The sequence below is a fragment of the Pogona vitticeps genome, chromosome 4 (assembly GCF_051106095.1).
Source record: "Pogona vitticeps strain Pit_001003342236 chromosome 4, PviZW2.1, whole genome shotgun sequence".
Taxonomy (NCBI): domain Eukaryota; kingdom Metazoa; phylum Chordata; class Lepidosauria; order Squamata; family Agamidae; genus Pogona; species Pogona vitticeps.
This window is the reverse complement of record NC_135786.1, coordinates 45,748,403-45,769,702: the sequence shown is the minus strand read 5'-3', so window position 1 is coordinate 45,769,702 and position 21,300 is coordinate 45,748,403. Positions and strand designations below refer to the sequence as shown.

Genomic DNA, 21,300 nt, shown 5'->3' with positions numbered 1-21,300 from the left:
GAAGAATCCTTCCCCTATCTCAAAGTTAATCACTACTGGAGGTGAGGGATATTGCCATAATCATGGTAGGGGAAGAAGAGGACTGCTGGTAGGATGGGAAAGTAGTAGTTCACCTGCTGTATTCTCATCTGCACAACTTTGGTTGATTTTTTAAAAATCAAGAGACCTTGTCCCTGTACTTAAAGAAGAAAACATGATACCAGAAGCAATGCAACTGGTATCATGGGTACATAGACTCTGCATAATGGTATTTTCAGAAATTCACACTGAAAAGGGCCTAAACAGTCAAGCTACTACCTGTTTTTTTTAAATCACTGTTACTTGCAGCAGGAGCAAATATTGTGCCATTCAAAGCAAAACTTGAAATAACACATTTCAGAGAGATTCATTTCATTATTCATTAATCCTCAGCAGCTAGGTTGCTAATATCATTGTTGTTTCTCTCATTGTGAGCATAATTCGTTGCACTGCATGTGATCATTGTATTGCATTTTCATTACCAATAGGCAAGTAGAACATGTGGAAATACCCTCTGCTTTCTTCTACCAGCCAATTCTGATGTTTTACCTTGGAAATAGTCCTAAAAATATTTATTAAAAATATAATGTCAATATTAAAGGACGCTTTCCTTGCTCCTTGAGTAGGTAAGAAAATAATGTAAAACCTGAGAAATTCCTATCCTCTCAAAATTCCTTGAAATGCCCTTAAACATAACTATTGAAAATAACTAAATGTTACTTGTTACACTCAAGTAACCTAGTGTGATGATCACCTCCTTGAGGCACCTACGTTTTGTGCCCTCACAAAGGTTCCAGTCATTTTACTTTCAGTGCCACCAGTGGATTACCTCAGTCCACAAAGTAAATGACGTTTGATCAGACACTTGTATAGTGAATGCAAACAAAACTTATTTATTAAAGCGAAGCCAATTTAATAATCACAGAGGTTCTTCAGATGTACATACTATTCTCTTGCCATATGATTTCCACCTTCTCTATTTATTTTAACCAGTCTCTAACGCAATCTCTCTCTCTTCTGCCTCTGCCTCTGGCTAACTCACTGACTCACTCCTGACTGACTGACTAACTCCTCCTCTCAGGATCTGCTTTTTAACCTCTCTCTCGGCTCCGCCTCTCCACCACATTTGCCTACTAGAACATAAATAATCCATGACTTATACCTAACAAAGGTTGAACACTACACCTAGGTATTATTTGTTACATAAAGATAACATTGTAGCTATCAGATCACACATTATCCCAAATGTAACTTCTTCCCAGCAGCTGTGTTACTTATAGCTAGCTATTTCCCAACTCCTCTTCTGGCTTATTTCCAACAGCTAGACAAAGAATTTAAAATTTCTTTTAAGGTTTCTTTTTCTGCCTTGTTGGGATGGTGAGAGAGACAGGAAATAAACCAGGATTTAACCAATGGAGCTGCATTTGGATGATATGATAAAGAAACCACAAAGAATCACTCTGACTACTCCTACAGCATGTCTTGGTGATCAAGTAGTGTAGATTTCCACACTGTTTATAGTTAATAAACTATGGTGGTTCATACATTAGGGCACTCCTGCTCACCTCCTTACTAGAAGTTGAAAGTCTCTTATTGTATGTGGGGATGCTTACTTGCCTGCTTGCCTCTTAAAAAGCAAAGACATCACCTTGCTCACAAAGGTCCGCATAGTCAAAGCTATGGTTTTTCAAGTAGCAATGTATGGAAGTGAGAGCTGGACCATAAAGAAGGCTGACCACTGAAGAATTGCTGCTTTTGAATTGTAGTGTTGGAGAAGACTCTTGAGAGTCCCCTGGACTGCAAGGAGAACAAATCTATCCATTTTGAAGGAAATCAACCCTGAGTGCTCATTGGAATGAGAGATCTTGAAGCTGAGGTTCCAATACTTTGCCCATCTCATGAGAAGAGAAGACTCCCTGGAAAAGACCCTGATGCTGAGAAAGTGTGAAGGCAGGAGGAGAAGGGGACGACAGAGGATGAGATGGTTGGACAGTGTCACCGAAGCTACCAACATGAATTTGATCAAACTCTGGGAGGCAGTGAGGACAGGAGGGCCACAACTTAATGACCGAACAACAACAACATGTGTGTGAGAGAAGGGGGACACACCATTGCTTGCCATGCCTTCAACCCCACCAAGCAGAATCGACACCAGCTACTACTGCCACAAACCAGAATTCTCATAGATTTGTAGGTTATTTTGTCATCTGAGCCTTTTTACTGCGCAAAGCTGTGCTGTCATATTACTTGCACATCTCTCCGTTGTGCCACGCTTAGTAGTCAGGTTCAATTACAAACATCTGACATATGTGTAGTAGATCATATTTCAAATATTTTTCAAAGAAAAAACAACCAATGACAAGTGATTACAGGATAAGATCTTGTACTGCAAGGTGGCCACACATGTTTGAGAGCACTGAATTCTTAGACCAGCAAGATTACAAGCTATACTACTACAACTATTGCTACCACATATCCATAAATCATATATAAATGTCTCTTAGTTTTCTAAGCAGCTGGTTCCTCTGAAGTTACATCTGCCAGCAATATGTATCTCCTTTGAGATGTTCAATTTGAAGATTAGGATGTCAGCTTTCTGAGAATTAATAAGGTGCAAGAAGTCTTCAGTCTTCCATGAACTGGGCAGACCCAGCAAGCTTTAGCATCAGCTGTAGAGATGGAAAGGATCCCCTTTCTCTCTCTCTTTCTCTCTCTCCCTTTGGGTCTTTTCATGAGCTGAAATAGACTCCATCTGTCTCCTCCTATTCAGACAAAACAGGAACAGAGTTTGAAGAGTGTAAATCTCCTTGCGCTCACTTTATTTCTTATGAGCATAATTAGGACAGCAGTGTTGACAATGATGGGGAATTGCTCTCCCCAGGGGCCCTGAATTCCAGCCAGCAGACTGTTAAACAAAGGAAACTGCCTGCTGATCAGGAGCTCAGCACTGATGTAATGCTTCCATGGCCCCATAGCCATGCCGTCAAGTGTTGTAAAGCTGTCAACAAGCAAAACAAGAATGGGAGCCTGTCCTAGGTTGGTGGGTCAAGATAGAAGGCCTTCTTTCTAGGAGGCTAAATGTAAGAAGAAGCAACACTTTCTCCTCTTTATTGGCCGTTATGTCTCCAAACTGTCACCTCTTAGAAAAACATCCCGCTTAGGCCTGTACATTCTGCTGCCCTTGAAAAACCACTTTGGTGTCCACAAAATTAAGCACCTTCATTACAAGTAAATGCAACTGACAAATTATTTAAAATAAAAAAAAAAGCAGTTCAGAGTAGTCATTTGGTTCTTCAGTTGTGCAGATGGTATTGTACACCTTGTGTTAATTCACCTAGAGTATGCAGTTTTGCATAATATTACAAAATACACTGATATACATCATTAGAAATAATGCTTGAGGGTTGTGGAAATTTGAAGTAAAATGACCACACAATATAGAGGCTGCAAGTTGAGAAATTGCAATTGGATCAAGCAGCCTCAGGACACCCTTAGGTAATGTATACATGTAGTTAGGTGGGTGGGTGGGGGTTACAGATCAGAAGTTGCTGACTGAAGTCGTAGAGAATTGCTATGCTTCTCCTGGTCTCCAGCCAGGGAGACAAATCTCAGGACAAGCAGGACTGGAGGACAAAACTATTTGATTTTTGTGTGTGAGTTGATTTTAAAGCCTGTCTTCTGCTGGCACCAGGGATCAGTGGCTTAGTGCGATGGTGCTTGAGTGTATGTTGCTCCAAATCACACAGCTGCCCCAAAAGCATGACACCAGTAAATTTCTCCTTTGCCGGCTCCCAACCCCCTTGTCTTTTGGGGCACATCATGCCATTTAGAGCAAGGCAAGGAGCACAGCTGGGAAATTAGCTCAGTCGATTTTTCCTCAAGTCCACATGACTCCATGGTGGTTGTGGCACTGAACTGTTCACCTTGGTGTGCCTCATCCAAAGAAGCCACAGTTCAAAACATGGGGAGTGAGTGATGGTTCTCCAGTTTCAGGACCCACATCTGCTTTGCCAGTTTTTCCATACATACTCCATGCCAAAATTCACCATATCATTGTATGAGAGGAGGATTTGCAGGTGCTTTCCACTGAGAGGCAGTCAAAGATCTAAGCTGACTGACAAAAGAATTACTATCAAGTTCATATACAACCATGACTCAATCACATTTAGAAACATTGACAACAAACCCAAAGCCAGTTATAATGGTACATTATGATTCGTCAGTACACCAATTTCTTTAAGGATTTCTTCCCAAAAGGGACAAACTTTAAGGCTTATCCACCTTATATAGACATAAGATCCAGTTTCCTGGCATCCTCTTCAACATTTCGGGCTAATAGTATAATTTATTTGGCTGAAGTGTTTAGGAATAAAATACTACCAATACAAAAGTTTCTGATTATGCTCTCTGTTTTTACCAAAAATAGATGTTCTTCTGCAGTCTTGACCACATATTGAGCAGGGAAGTATGTAGTCCGCAAGAAAGTGCTGGTCTGCAATTTCTATCAGCCTTCACAACTATGTGGACTAGGGCTGCTAGAGGCTGCAGTATGATCACATGTGGAACTATTTTTCTGTGTATAAAATGACACTTTTTTCAAAAAAAGAGGAAACATTGAGGGTCTTTTTATACATGGAATGCAGCAGGAGGAGGCAGAGATGGAGGCAAAGAAGCAGCTGTGCTGTGCTGCTTCTTGTGGCTGCCCACTGACTGCTGCTGGTGCTGCCCAATTGCCTCCTCCAGCTATCGTCTTCTTGCAATTGGGTGGTGGCGGCAGCAGTTAATGGGCAACAGTGAGAGGTGGCTGAGCGTGGCTGCTTCTTTGCCTCCGTCTCTGCCTCCTGCTACTGCTGCAGTCTCCTCCAGCACCACTCACAGGCTCAGCAGCAGCAGGAAGAGACAGAGGCAAAGAAGCAGCCACGCTCGGTCGCCTCTCGCTGCTGCCCATTGACTGCTCCTCCGCCTCTGACAAGGGTAAAAATTAGGGGGTCGTCCTATACATGGGGAGGTTGTATACATGGGGAAAAAATGGTATATGTTTTCTATCCTGCGGCATAAGGGTAGCTGCCCAGAGTATACCTCAGTCTAGATGGGTAGGGTATAAATTTAATAAATAAATAAAATAATCCTTTTTTAGATCTGGGATGTGCTGTGTGGTGGATAGATTGATAATCTAGGCCTTAAGAGACCTGGGTTTGAATCCCCACTCAGCAATGGAAGCTCATGGGGTGTGTGGAACTGGTGAAACTACTCCTTAAATATCTCACATACCTGGAAAACTCTATTGGAGTTGCTATTAGTCAATTCTGCCTTGACAATACATACCACACAAATATATGTAGGTTATGCTGGGTAATGTTTTGCTCCCACATCAGAAATTGACACTGGGTAGAAAACATCCATTTAAAACAAGCTTTTTACAAAATTGGAGGAAAAAATTGTGCTGATTGTCTGACATGTTTCCCCAACAGTTTCTTACCCTAATGTGGTAGATCAGCTGTCAATATATATATAGCATATATCCATGTTTTCCCACCCAGAGCTGAAACCCTTAACCCCGTTCCCTATCTCTCTTTAGCTTCTCTATGCAGTACTTAATTACAGTCCTTCAATTAATTTACCCTTAATTAATCTCTCATGCATGTATCCTGCTTCAGGTTCAAATCAATTCCTCATCAATTAATCCCCACATTTATCATTATGCTCAAATGATATGTCACCTTTAGATAAGTAAAGTCCACTTCAATTAATATATTTCTCCATGTTAATACCTTAGCCAAAGAGCACCACAAATCAGATTACCCCAAAATTGATTACCCCCTAAATAATGAATCAGAGTCTGGTCACTGACAATCTGGACTTGAGAAGAGAGTGACACCCCACCCCCCAGCTAGATGTTAAGCCAAAAAATCTCATATGGACCAAAGGTTACCAGCAAATCGCATACTGAAGGATAAGGAGGGCAGATGGGAACTGCAAAGAGAAAGAGGCAAAAACAGGGTTTGGCACACATTTATTTACCAAATTGCTGCTTCTCTGATGCACATATTCCTTCCTTGCTGGCAAATCTTCCCTCTTATGTGTATTCTCTGGCAAAGTAAAGTACCGGAGCTGCTATGAAAAACCTTGCTAATCAGAGTTCTGATAACAACCATTAGACTTCTTGCTAGACACAGTAGTATGAGTTTTATGTAATCCTGTTAACTGCTCACAATATCTTATCCCCACTAAATAATCCTTTAAGGGTTATTGTTTCATCCCGTTTTACAAATTACACAGAAATGTTATCAAAACATGCTAAGTCTAACTGATTTTGCTGCTTTTACCAGTTCTATCCCTCCCTGAGTATTTGTATAGCCAAGAGGGGATTTAAATGCAGCAATCCTTAGTCCTTGTCCATCACTGTGTTCACTACACCACATTGGGTTGCTGATTTCAGTGAACTTGAAGTCCCAGTAAATATTAGGACTGATTTGAGATAGGATTTGAGCTGAGACTGATAAGAGTCCCCGCTGAAGAACAGAATAATGCCATTTCTGTATTCACGAAGGCTTTCACAGCCGGGATCTAATGGTTGTTGTGGGTTTTTCGGGCTCTTTGGCTGTCTTCTGAAGGTTGTTCTTCCTAACGTTTCACCAGTCTCTGTGGCCGGCATCTTCAGAGGACAGGAGTAGCACTCTCTGTCCTCTGAAGATGCTGGCCACAGTGTGCTACTCCTGTCCTCTGAAGATGCCGGCCACAGAGACTGGTGAAATGTTAGGAAGAACAACCTTCAGAACATGGCCAAAGAGCCCAAAACCCCCCACAAAAACCAATGCCATTTATGTTATCCAGAATCTGAATGCATGATGTATATAGAAACAAATAATCTTGTTTGTGGTATTTTAGTAGACCTATTAATTATTTTTTGGAACTTATTCATCTCCTTCTCTCTCTCTTTTTCTCTCTGTATGATGTGTGTAACTCATGTTAAATGCAGAGTTCAAAAGTAGCTAGCTTTATTTACTGGCTGAAATCCTGTTGCATAACTTAGCCTACAGAGTGGTCATTACATCAGTGGGTGATTTTTCAGTAATTAAGAGTTTCCTACTTCTGTTCTGCAGCATTTCTGACTCTTGTTTGAATACTCTCCATCATGTGGAAACTACAGGAGACAAGCAGGAAAATTTTAATCACTGAAAATCACCTCTTGCTGGTGACATCCACAGGCATAAATTATGTAACAGGATTTCCCTGCTACTTCACATGTAGTTCATTTCTTTGCAGGAGGAATTTATTTCTTGTTGCACTATAGGTATTATTTAACAAGGAATAACTGCAGTTCTTTTGTAGTATAATTGAAACTTTATAAGTACAATAGTCCATTTACATTCCTAGCTACCAGAGGGTAGTCTCATGAAAGGCAGGAGGGACTGGTGTGCTCTGGTCCATGGGGTCATGAAGAGTCGGACATGACTTAACGACTAAACAACAACAAGTCTCATGAAATGGTAAAGGCAGAATTTCACTTGACTCAGGTGCTGGCTTATGCTGTGCCTTACGCCAATATACCTCATATTTCCTTGTGGGTACTGAAGTGATTAGAACCTAAGTGAAAAGACTGTGTTTTCTATACTAGTAGCTTGAAGCACTTAGATGTGTGTGTTTTAAAAGTAATTAAAGAAGCAACTATTTTATTTTTCCAAAGAAATGAGAAGTGAAAGTTACTTTTTAAAAAGTGCAAAGATAACAGAAACTAACAATTCTGCACCTTGGACCTATAGATGCAACTAATTACTTTTTGAAAGTCACTTTCCAGATTCTGATTAAAAGAGCAGTTTAGATTTATGTTTAGGAGGATTTGTTTTTAAACCTTTATACAGCAAATGTGGAGAGGGCAATAAAGACTGGGGCTGATATGAAGTATCCTCTTTAACCTCAGCCTCACATAATAATCTCAGCCGAAATCATCTTTTTTGCATTCAGGGCAAAAGTTACTGTCAAAATGAAGACTCTGATAACCCATTCTTCTTGCCTTTTTTTCTATTCTGGATAGTAACTGATTTGGTTCAGAGCCTGTTTTTAGCTGTAACACCTCACACAAATGGGGGCCTGACCCCATTTAATGTCTCTAGATAGTGGCTTTCTATAAATAAATAATATCTGATGCAAAGTGTTCACAGTAATAAATGAATGAGATCCTTTCTTGTGAAAGCCAACAGGCCTCACATTAGGATTACTTAGCATTCAGCTGATAATCCTTGTAAGGCATGTCAGTGAGCAAAGGGTGACTGAAGCCCACTAGTTTCATTCCATAAATACAGCCAGTTTAAAGGGGATAGGCAGTCTGAATGAATAATTTGGCCAAATGAGGATTTAAGATTCTTCCTACATGCACATCATCAAACAGCAAAACTCTAAGAAATAGCAGCCTGAAATAACAGCAGAACAGGAAGTACAGAATAATGAGTGTACAAGCTGGCTGTACTCTAACACTATCATCATAGTGCTTCTTCTTCATCTGTGCATTGTTATCGTTCTGGTTCTCCCATTTGTTCACTTACATGTTTTTGCATCAAAAGGGCACATGTGGATGAAAGTACTGTGCATTTAAAATATATGTAGGCACTCTACTGCGTAGATAGATGTTGAATTATTTACTGTAAATTGGTCTTTAATCTCCTGCTCTCCTGCTGGCTTGAAGGTCTTACATATGCCGACCCGAGTTATTCACCCAGGCAGCCTGTCCCAGCTGTCTCCTCCAGAAATGTTGAAGTGAAACTCCCATCATCCTCAGAAAACATGTATTATCACTCCCACTTTCAGCCTTCTGATATCCCAGCACATCTAGAAGGGACCAAGGTGGGTTAGGCTGCTCTAATGTACAACAATTAAGTAACGCAAAACTTTTGATTGGTTATAAGCAATCAACGTTCGGTGTTACTTGGCCTTTCTTCACCCATCATTATAGCTTATAGAAGAAGAGGGTGCTTTAAAGATCTTTCCTATTAAGCTGGGACTTCTTTGACCACCTTTCATAACTTAGGACATGATTTTAAATGGTTGCACCTAAGATCCCATCTACAACCAGTGCACAAACTTAATAGATTCTTATGTTGGGCACTAGTACAGTAAAAGTACACTAGTACAGTAAAAGTACAGAAAAATGTTCTTTTTCTACTTAATGTCTCTATATATCTTCCTTGAACTGCATAGCAATTGATTTGTAGTGTTTGTCAACAAGACCTAAACTCCACCTTGGGGGTGGGGCTTGGACTTTGCTGCAACCCTCCTCTGCAAGCTTCTTTGAAAAATGTGCATGATGCTCTGCAGGAGGAAAAACTTTGTGGTCAAGCAATGTAAAATGGAAATGTGAGTTCAAGCTCTCCTATTCTTTCCCACCTCTTTCTTTATTCTAGCTAGTTTCCAGTGAAAGATAACTCATTTCTATCAGGCTAAGTTGTGTGTGATTATGCATAACAGCAACTTCAGGGTGCCTAAAAAGATATGTCCTTTTGATGCCCATTTTGCATTCAGTGACATTTTTAAAGAAATGTGCAGAACTTGTTAGGCTTCTTGTCAAAAGATGTAGCAAGTATGTATAGCCCATGTGTGTAGGGTGTGTAGGATGCAAAGGGGCAGTTACTCTCCCTTTATCAAAAGTGTTATTGAGCCCACCCACTGGCTTCAAATATCTGTCTCTTGCCCCAGGAAAACTGAGGACCTGCTGTTTCACTGTAGATACAAATGGGAAGAGAAAAGTGATGGGAGAAAAAAATGGGAAGTCAACAACAACTTCTGGCTGCACAGCTGGTGGACCAGGGAGAGGTGCTGAATGAGGAACTTTTACATGTGGATGGAGAAAGACGAAGAGCACAGGACTGGTGGTGTCTGTAGCCTACATTGAGCAAGCTGGAGATGATATGTGATGCTGTCCTGTTCAGGATGGAGACCTTAAGACAACTGTATGATAAATGAGAATTCTTGAACCTTGTTGTTTAGAGCTATGAGGAACAAGCAGATGGTATAGGCATTCATCCTTGGGACAAATTCAAGTTACCCATTGAATGGTTAGAAGCCTAAAAATGCTGACACAGGAAGGTCTCCCTACACCACTATTCAGTGGTGGAATCTTTGAGCCAACTAGGCAGTCAACTGCTCAGCCCTCCTCTGGGCAGGGGAATTGATTACCCATTGGCTCACTGAATTGCCAATGGCAGGCTGGATGTCTGTCTTGTGTTAGGACATTTGTATCTCCCTTCTCCAGATCTGGTCATAGTTAACTTCAGCTTCTGGCATCTTATCTCTTTAGTCTGACCTCCATTCACAATGTATGTGCATTGTCATCCATTTTGTTCCTATAATGATATATGTTTGAACAGACATAAAGGAAACTACCTACCTTTATAGCACATATGCTACCAATTCACTTTCTGTGTACTAGAACTATGGACTATAATTCTGAAACTATACAGCAACTCAAGGCTGTTATATTTCACTAGCAGTTAAAAAAAACTATCAGTGGGGAAACAAGGAGGAACTATGAACAAAATGTAATTCCTAACCATGCTGTGTGCCATCATGGGTTCAGGACCTCCTTTATTCCAGATCATCTTTAGAAGTGCCAGCCTACTATCTGGCTAACTCTACTGGCTGGCAGGCAGCTATATAGGTGCTGAAACCTGATTCAGTGCAAAGGGATGGGTTTATGGGGAAGTGTTTTAAAAGCTACAGCAAAACCAGTCTCTCCAAGGAAAGGTTCAAGTTGATACATACCAAATTCATTCTTAGCATTTTTATAACTCTGAGAGCTTCTTTCACCCATTTCAAACCTTTCAACAAGAAACTATATTCATGTTGTCCCACTGGTTCTGTTTGAGCTACATAGCACAGAACCAGATATTTTTACAGTTTAATTACTGTTCTTAGGTCTATATCATGCCATATCTTGAAGAGCTTTTATCACAAACTGTCATGTTTCATCATCCTTTGGTTATTACCCAAATCAACTTTGAAAAACATGGCACCTTCCTTTCTAGTTATCCATTTCTAGAAAAAGAACAATCAGTTAAAAAATGAGGAGGGAAAAGGGACATGCATCAAGAGAGAAGTAATTTTTTTTTGTTTAGTCGTTAAGTCATGTTTGACTCTTCATGACCCCATGTACCAGAGCACACCAGGCCCTCCTGTCTTCCACTGCCTCCCAGAGTTTGGTCAAATTCATGTTGGTTGCTTCAATGTCACTGTCCAAGCATCTCATCCTCTGTCGTCCCCTTCTCCTCTTCCCTTCACACTTTCCCAACATCAGGGTCTTTTCCAGGGAGTCTTCTCATCAGATGGCCAAAGTATTGGAGCCTCAATTTCTGGATCTGTCCTTCCAGTGAGCACTCAGGGTTGATTTCCTTTAGAATGGATAAGTTTGTTCTCCTTGCAGTCCAGGGGACTCTCAAGAGTCTCCTCCAGCACCAATTCAAAAGCACCAATTCTTTGGTGGTCAGCCTTCTTTATGGTCCAGCTCTCACTTCCATACATCACTACTGGAAAAACCATAGCTTTGACTATGCGTACTTTTGTTGGCAAGGTGATGTTTCTGCTTTTCGAGATGCTGTCTAGATTTGTCATCACTTTCCTCCCAAGAAGCAGGCTTCTTTTAATTTCGTGGCTGCTATCCCCATCTGCAGTGATCATGGAGCCCAAGAAGGTAAAATCTGTCACTGCCTCCATATCTTCCCCTTCTATTTGCCAGGAAGAGATGGGACAAGTGGCCATGATCTTAGTTTTTCTGATGTTGATAGAAACAAAAGACTGTTGGTAATATACAGATCGGTTGCATCCAGCTTGTGTCCATTTAATATTGCCATAAATATCTATCAGAAGCTTATGTGATGAATTTGCATGCTCAGTACATGTCATAATTTGGGCCATAACATATGTGTTTTCTCCCATATTACTGGAGCAGCTCTAGCTGGCAGGGTACAATAATGGTATACAGAACCCTTGACAAGAAAATGAAACAGGGATTAAAGGATGCATAGCATTTAGCCGAACGGCCTTGCAATGGAGATCTGACCACTCCTGTGCTTGCTTAGGAATGGGTTTACAGTAAATATTAACATCCTTAAAGATTATCATTTGTCCCACTGAGGCAGGTCCTTCAGGCAGGACGTTCCAAGTGTCAAGAAAGGTCACCAAACGGTTAGATTTTTAGTTTATCTTTTTTCTGCCTCTGATAGTTAGACTTGTCTCATGTGTCAAAACAAGGTGCCATTAGCTCCTTCACCTCAGGCAGCAAAATGTGTTAGGACAGCCTTCCCCTGTTGTTACCATGCAATTATTATACATAGAATCATTCCATTGGTAATAAGTAGACGGTAGCTGGATATTATCAGTTCTGTTTACAAAATCACTGATTTGCAAAATTGATACAATGGGCACACTCAGACAATCATTATTTCACTTTAATAACCTGGAACATGAATAAAACATATTTTCTTACGCAGTGTCATGTTGCTGTCACCTTAGTAAAAGCATGAAAACAACATAGGATGTCTTCCTTTAACTATGAGTATATTTGGACATCACAGTAAACCAGATTACTGCTGCGTCGCTGCTACTACGAAGAATTCTGGTGAGCCATGACAAGCAAGATGAAGTCATAACTAGATTAGTGGATATATATCTGATCTCCCTTTATCACTTTATAGGGTGTCTTAAGCCATTTCAGATATTTTAAGCATTTGAGGAGAAGGGGATGAAGGATTTTCTACATTTAGATAACCTCAGATTTTATGCTAATATTCTAATTTTGCAAATTCCAATAAATTTAGGAGTAATATTCAAAACAGAAACATACTACCACTACTTGCCCTCCCTCCCCCAAACTAGGTTAATAATATAATTTAAAAGAGACAATACTCTACAGGTGATACAAATGGAGTCTCAAAAAAGAGCATTTAAGGACAAGTCTGCTCCAGGAATATGAATATGGAGGGCTACAATCACAGACATGATACTAAAAAGGGCAGGGGGCCCCATTTAACACAATGTAGCTTATATCTGAGCAAACATTTACAGTATAAGACTGTGCTATAAGGGACAGATTCTCACCTTTATTTTTAAAAAAGAGAGAAAACGTATTCTTTCCCAGTTTCCACATGTGCTGCAAAAAGAGATTTGCAGTTAAGTTTGCATTTTTAAAAAACATTGCAATTGATGGGGCACATGTATTTGGTATGTAGGTTTACAGTGTAAATTTACTATGAGAATCATCCCATGATATATAGAAAGCACAGTTCATTCAATCTGGCAATTACTTTCTTAAGGACAGGGGATACCTTTAACACGCCTTACACATTTGTAGGCTCTGGTACAAATCATGTATAAATCCAATGTATATTTTGAATGTTCATGGATTGATTCAAATAGAAAAAACAACAACCCTCTGTTCCAAGAAAAACAGATAGAACAAAAGAAACGACTTTGGCATAAGCAGAATTAAGAAGTAAAGAGGCATGAGGGAGAAAGGGGATAATTTAAACATTATGAAGAACACCTTGGCAACCATTATTTTAATTACATTAGTGCTAATCTATTTTCATTGTGACAGGATGCCTGTACTTTGGTGAAATAAGCTGCCAGCTGAAAGATGTGGAAACAACTGGCTTTGTTCTTTTGCATAATATGCAGTGCTGGGCACATGAGAATTGTGCAGGATCCATGAGCAGGTGCTATATGATTCCAGTTTAGAGGGGTACCAATATGGAAGTTGAGAAAATCTGCTCTGGCTTTGAAGGGAGCTTATATTTATATTTTTCCATTCTGAAACTGCAAGAGAAGCAGTAAGGTAGCATGCGTAGTGGAAATCTACGATGATAGACTCAGTCTCTAAAACTCTTTGTACAAGGTGATAAGTGTCCACATTAGGTGATCAATGTCCACATATCAGATCCTTCCAAATCATTTGGCACTACTGCTGTCACCAGCTGACCCCCTTATAGTGGAAGATTTTGAGAGACAAGATCAAGGAAGGTGATGCTCACATGCTTGAAGTATCTGTAGCACATGGTGCAAAACAGTGTCTTCTCTTTCTTGGTTCTACATTAAGACAGTATCATCTTTGCAGATCCTTCCATACAAATGGTTTTTAGTTCTTACTAAATATATTTTACCTTGTTACAAATTACAAATATATTTTTCCCTTGCCCATGACAATAGTAGTGGTCACTATCATTTAAAAATCATTTTACAGATTTACTTATTACCCTATCCCAACATTTTTGACTCAGGCATAAGTGGGACTTAGGAAAAGTAAAGGTAAAGGTTCCCCTTGACATTTAGTCCAGTCGTGTCCCACTCTAGGGGACAGTGCTCATCCCCATTTCCAAGCCATAGAGCCAGCCTTTGTCTGAAGACAATTTACGTGGTCACGTGGCCAGCGTGACTAGACACAGAATGCTGTTACCTTCCTACTATGGTGGTACCTATTTATCTATTTCCATTTGTGAGTAGGGATTTACTTCCAGCTAAATATGCTTATTGCATCCACACAGTCTGATTTTGTACCTTTTTTCCACTGTCAAGTAGTTTTCATTTAGTTTGGCTCATTCCTAGACACATAGAAATGTCATACTGTACTATTATCACTGTTAATAGAACAATTATTGACTATGAAATATTTCAAGAAATACCACGACAAATTTGAAGCAACGTTCAATAACTAATTATTGTAAGCGTTACACTGGAGGACAGGGAGACCTACAGTACCTAAAGTATCAGCATCTTGCCTATTTAATCTGGCCCACAGAAGGTTGTGGGGGAGAGGAGGAATCTAAACTTCCACATATGGTCCTCCCCCTCCTGCTCTACACCATCTGCTCGGGTATAGTAGAATACAGCTACTGCTGTAGGAAAGAGACTACCTTTCCTTCCATTGTATGGATGAAGGATATAACACAGGTAATTCAGGATAACACTATTTCAAATCCTGGGAAGCTCTAAGCTTCCATTAACTACTAATCCCAAATTAATACATTTACATCTTCTGCCGTCTGTTTTGGGAAGCCTAACTCCAGTGCTGTAGCCTAACTCCTAACTCCATTGCTGTAGCCTTTCACTTGAGAGACTGCAAACTCAAGATTTTTAAATTAGCCTTGCAATATCTCATCTATTTTGAAAGGCTTAAACTTTCAAGTAATAATGGATACAGCCCAGCTCCATTAAAATCTATGTCAGCTTTGCCATTAAATTAAAGAGGGCAATTTATTTTAGTCTGTGATTATGACAGAAGTAAAAGCAAACAAGCAAACCAATATCTTCTGTTCTGATTACTTTGAGGGAATGCTTGAAAATGTAGCTTACAGCATGTCTAGCTTACAGAAGGTCCAGAAGGCAGAAGATCCTTTTAAAAGAATCACAGTTCACTTATTCAATATATTTAGTGATTCCGAAACACAAGCTGGAGAGACTCAATTCTCAGTATAGACTCTCATTACTAACAAATGGGATTGCTACAGGCCAATGGGCACAGGCAGAATGTACACAGTCCAGCTGAACTCTGTTAAACATATTGGCATTCATGCAGCAGTTTATTACACATTGATCAAGGTAACTACTATTGGATTTGCACCTCCCATAAGAGTTCACAATCCTCTATAGTCATTCCGCCTTTTAAAATGATTTAAATCATATTCCAGTTAAAGCCAAGCACATTTTAGTTAAATTGTTCTTAATGGGAGGGTTAAGCCTGTGCTTAATTTTTTCCTATAAAAATCAATGGGACTAATGTGCTTAGAATACAATTTTTGAAGCCACAAAAAGGCACACAGTTGTTTTGATGTAGCAAAAGGAATGACTTTCCCATTCCCACAATGTTATAATAGCAATACTCTGTTCAGTCCTAGAAAGACAAAGCCAAGCAAGTGTTAGAGAAAGAAGCTCTAGAGAACTGTAGAACAGATAACAGGAGTGGGAAACCAGTAGGATGGGGGAGGGTGTGCTGTCTCTTCAATTTCAAAGGCTGCAACTAGAACCCAGGAAACACTGTGGAAGCAGGCAGGTCTTTCAGCACTTTGGAGAGTTCCCAGGGACCAGACAACTTTTTATGAAGAATAGTATGGGGGTATGGAAAGCAGAATGTTATTCCCAAACATTTCCCAATATCTAAGGCATTAGGAATGTACAAGACCTTCCCTATTATTCTTGTATCATATATTGTCCAACAGCTGTTGAACTGAGTGGTTAGCAGAATGACACAGTTGCTGATACAATCCCACTATTGCCTTAGGCAAAAGTGAATTCTCTTCTCAATATGAGATCTCTCTACAGGTTTTTGAGTGAAACATTTTCCACCCAATGATCTTGACTCAGGTAGTATCATGAGAAAATGTTTCAGCTGTAGCATTATGCAAGGAAGTGTGTCCCCCACCTATGCATCATGACTCATTCAACCAGTATCATATAACTTAGATCAACATAGCAATAAAGATGAAATCGTGTCTCTAAATCAGGGATGGCTAGGAGGGAGTGCAGACCTCCAGATGTTGTTGGACTGCTGTTCTAATCAGCTCTAGCCAGCATAGCCTGTGGTGTGGGATCATGAGAACTGTAGTATAACAACATCTGGAGTCCCACACTTTCCCCGCCCCTGATTTAGAGACACATCCACACCGGCGCTGTGAGCAGGAGGTTAATTTTATGCATGCATCTGTCTTGCAGGATCAAGTTGACTTATTTTTCCCTTGCCTCCACTGTCTGAATACAATTTTCACTTTATTAGACATTTAATTATAACATCCTTAAGATAACAAAAGGTAAGTCTGCGATTCTTATGGATATTTCATAAAATACCATTTATCCTCACAGATGGGAGAAGGTACACTCACCCAAGCTGTATAAAAATAAGCACATTCATGAGAAAGCCTCCACATTTAATGTTATCCAGGCAAATATGATCACTTACCACTATTATTTATCTGAGTAGAGTATAGAACTATTGTCCATTGCTTGCCTGACTTATGAATATAGATAACATTATGCACTGTGCATTGAAATATTCAATAGTTACAAAAGCTAACTGAACAGAGTCTTAGAGCTGTAATAATAAAAATGTCCCAGTGCAATCACATTTAAAAGGGTGTATGTATGGAAGAATTACTTCAAGCAAACAGCAATGAAAGGCAGTCAAAGCAAAAGCATGAAAAGTTTTCCCGACTAGCAGGAATCTCATCTTCTTAATAAACCAAAGAAAGAACACAGTGTGGCCAATGGGCAAAATCAGAGTTGGGGAATACCTTTATTGGACCGCTGATTTTATTTTATTTTTTTAAAATTAGGCATCCTTCAGTCTCGAAAGACTATGGTAACGTGCTCTGTATGGAGTACTTGGAACAGCATCTAGTGTGGGTGAGAAGGCCAATTCGAGAGTGACAATCCCTTCCACACTGAAGACAAATACAATCTGTCCCCTGTCCACCTCCCTGATTTTTCTGCTTTCATGACTGCCTTTCTGCCTCAGCCTGCTGGATAAGTGTCACTTAAAAATGTGAGAGGCCATGATGCACCGCCTGCCTCCAGGCTGAACACTCAGATGTCAGGGTTTCCCATCTGTTGAGGTCCATTCCTAAGACCTTCAGATCCCGCTTGCAGATGTCTTTGTATCACAGCTGTGGTCTCCCTCTGGGGCAATTTCCCTACACTAATTCTCCATACAGGAGATCTTTTGGAATCCCACCATCAGCCATTCTCACGACATGCCCAAGCCAATGTAGACGTTGCTGTTTCAGTAATGTATACATGCTAAAAATTCCAGCTCGTTTTAGGACTACTCTATTTGTAACTTTGTCCTGCCAGGTGATACCAAAAATGTCTCTGAGGAAACGCATATGGAAGGTGTTCAGCTTCCTCTCTTGCTGTGCACAAAGGATCCAAGATTCACTGCAGTACAGGAGTGTGCTCAGGACACAGGCTCTATAGACCTAGATCTTGATATACTGTATGTCGTCAGCTTCTTATTGAGCCATATTGGACCGCTAAACTGTCACTAAGTGTGAGACTTCAGGTCCTGCAAGTATCTTCATCAAACTGTTATGTAGTGTGTGTTTTTTTAGTTAGTTGTCAATTTTAATTAACAATTCTATTAAAAAATAACAATTAAAACCCCATGCAAACAAAGCCAAGCAATGCAGAGCTATGTAGAGGGAAGACACAAAAGCCCCTGAATCATCCTCACCACGTACTGAAGCTGCAGGATCTACAACTAACATGAAGGTCAAAGATTAAAATTGCACCATCTATAGAAACTGTGTAAAGAAGTTGATGCAATATCCACTGGTTGAATCAACTCAACATCCAAAGGCAGCCATTGAATTCTCCATTGCCTTTCATCAAAGCATGCAGATTCTGTTTTGGATGGGAATAGAAGCACCCAGAAATATAACAATTGCCACCCCAGAAAAGGTGGAGGTAGCTGCCACACTACACTCCAAACTAATATTAATTTAAAAAACTTGTAAAGTCCAGTTGTTCCCTTTAAAGGGGGGGGGGGGAACAATCATTGTCATATTTTGCCTGTACTCCACTCCGTTTCCCCCCAATATAAAAAACATTTTCTATTGTTTAAATTTGAAGCTACAGGTTGTCAGGGGGATTTTTTAAAGCAAAGTAAAGCAAAGTGTGCTGCTTATATACCACCCCATAGTGCTTCAAGCACTCTCTGGGCGGTTTACAAGTTAATTATGCAGGCTACACATTGCCCCCCCCCCAGCGAGCTGGGTACTCATTTTACCGACCTCGGAAGGATAGAAGGCTGAGTCAACCTTGAGCCAGCTACCTGGGATTGAACCCAGGTCGTGAGCACAGTTTTGGCTGCAGTACAGCGGTTTAACCACTGCACCACTAAGAAAGGTATTTTTAAAAACCATTTAGGGGTGTGACCAAGGTTCCCTCTAAACTGAGCACACATGCACATGCACACACCTCTGCCTCCCTCTGTGCAGCTATCTTTCCCCTCCATGCAATGATCGTACTAGGTTCTGGTCGCAATGGTACCCAGTGGGAAGGCAGAGTCATGTGCGTGTGCACAGGAACAAGTTATGTGTGTGAGAGGTGGAGCCCTGCCCAGAGGAGCTGAAAGTTAGAGGGTATGTTGGGTTTTACATAGGATAGATGTGACCCTCCAAGGGCCAAGGGTCAGTATGTGGTGCCTTCAGACCTCTGGAGGTTGCCCATCCTCTGACCTACTAGAGGAAAGCAGGTAACTCCTCAGTATAATGCATTCACTGTCAACACGACCTTGCACCAAACCTACTTTATCAATATGTGTGTTGTTTCTTTCTTCCCATGTGTGTTGTTCCTGTCTTCCCCCGCTCTATTCATATTCATAGAAAGTTTGCAACACATATGTAGTGAAAACAATCAGGGGAAGGAGTATTAGTGACTGCTCATCATTCAGTCTTATCTGCTCAAGCCTGCCAGATGCCGAATCTTTGGCAGGAAAAGCAAACCAAACAATATGCTATTCTGGAAGCATGTGGAGTTGAGAAATTTCCAGACAAGACCCACTGTGCATGTTAGAAAGCCAGTGCAGAATAATAGCTAGATGTGCATTGTGTCTCCACCCAATGTCCTTCAGAAGTTCTAGATTACAGCATCCATCAGGATAGCTAATGGTTAGGGATGATTACAGCAATAGTTTAAAATATCAAGAGGTCACTAGTTTTGGGAAAGCCAGGACTCAGGCTAGAAAGATTTGGGTATAAATCTCTACTCAGTCTTGAAGCCCACTGAATGATTTTGGACCAGTAACTACTCTTTTACTTAACACGTCACACATAATTTTAATGTTGAAATTGTGGGAAGCAACTTTGTGTGAAACCCTAGTTTGAAGGAGGTTAGAAATGAATAACTGAATAATAAAATAAGTAGAGTATTGATGGATAGTTTCAAGCTTTTCAGGATTATAATCACGAAAGGGTGAAAGGAAAGAATTTTAGCAACAAAGGGGGGAAGCTAAACAAATATTTACAGTGAAGAATAAAGAGTATTGTGTCTGATCCAATTTATATATTTTTGTCATCAGAGACAAACATTTTTCAGATGGACACAACTGAAAGACAGCACAATTGTTCTGTTAAATTCTCTTGGCAAACTGTCCAAATTCCAGACATTGAATCATTGTTTATTTCATAGCATACAAATGCATATTTCATGGCACTATGTCCAAAAAAATGAAGTAACTTCAGATTTAAACCAAACAGTTACTAGTATCCGGATTCGTGGCTGGTTGAGTGGATTTCAAGGAAATATGGTTGGATCCTGGCTGAAAAGCATTTCAATGGCCTCTAAACTCCATGACTGGAAAATAAATCCAGATTTGTTAAAAATGAAGTGTGCAGATTAGTCAGCTTTGCATAATTTACTGTTAATTGCAATATTTTGGTTTTAGCAAAATTTGGAGGATTAAAAAAAACTTTTGGCCATGATTAGAGTGGGAGGAGGCAAAGTGCCATTGGCGGGATTAGCATGCAAGAATGTCCTGTGTACATTTAGAAGGGTTGGCAACTGTCAAGAGTAACAATGTGTTGTCATAACGATTATTGAGATAATCCATGTGAAACATTGAGAGCAATTGAAACATGCTATATAAATGCTAGATATAATAAAAATATTATTGCTCTTATTTATTTGCAGAGTATTATCAATGTTTAAAAATAGTTTACTGATGACAACCAACAGTGTTTCTTCACACTCAGCTGAGGCAGTGTCTGGTGTTGGTAATGTGATTTTGGAGGACTAATTAAAAATCAGCTCTGATGAGCTGGAGGTTCTCTGAGTAAGTGGAAAATTCTTTGGAATAGGGCTGCCATTACCCATAATATTAGAAGTTCATAGTGCTGTTGTATCCAATGGACTCACTAGAGGTCCAAATGTCCTAGGGCTAGAGCTCCTTCTTCCACCTGAGCATGATCTACTAATTCCATCCATTCTAGTAGATCTTATCAGTGCTTGTCAAACTTCTCTTTCATGTCTATGTCCTGAGTAGAAATGGGCACTTACTATGGTTCTGCACCTTGCTTCCTCCTGCGGGTGTCAACTCAGAGGAGGAGGTGGGGCAGGGAAGCCTGCAGTGCTGCTTGTGATGGGGTGCCCATAGGAGGAGGCATGCATGGAATCTGGTGTGTCAATGCAACATCTGTGGGCCCAATCTGAGAGACACATCAAACCACCAAGCCATGGTAGATGCCCATCTCTAGCATTCACCTTTAAAACTCTGTTTGATTTGTGGTGAGAGATGGATAAATCAGCTTG

General features: G+C 40.2%; 1 protein-coding gene across 2 annotated transcripts in view; it reads right to left on the bottom strand.

Annotated features, from left to right (window-relative positions):
* PLXNA2 (plexin A2) overlaps window positions 1-21,300 on the bottom strand; it is a 520,505-nt gene that overhangs the window by 416,586 nt on the left and 82,619 nt on the right. The window lies entirely within an intron of this gene.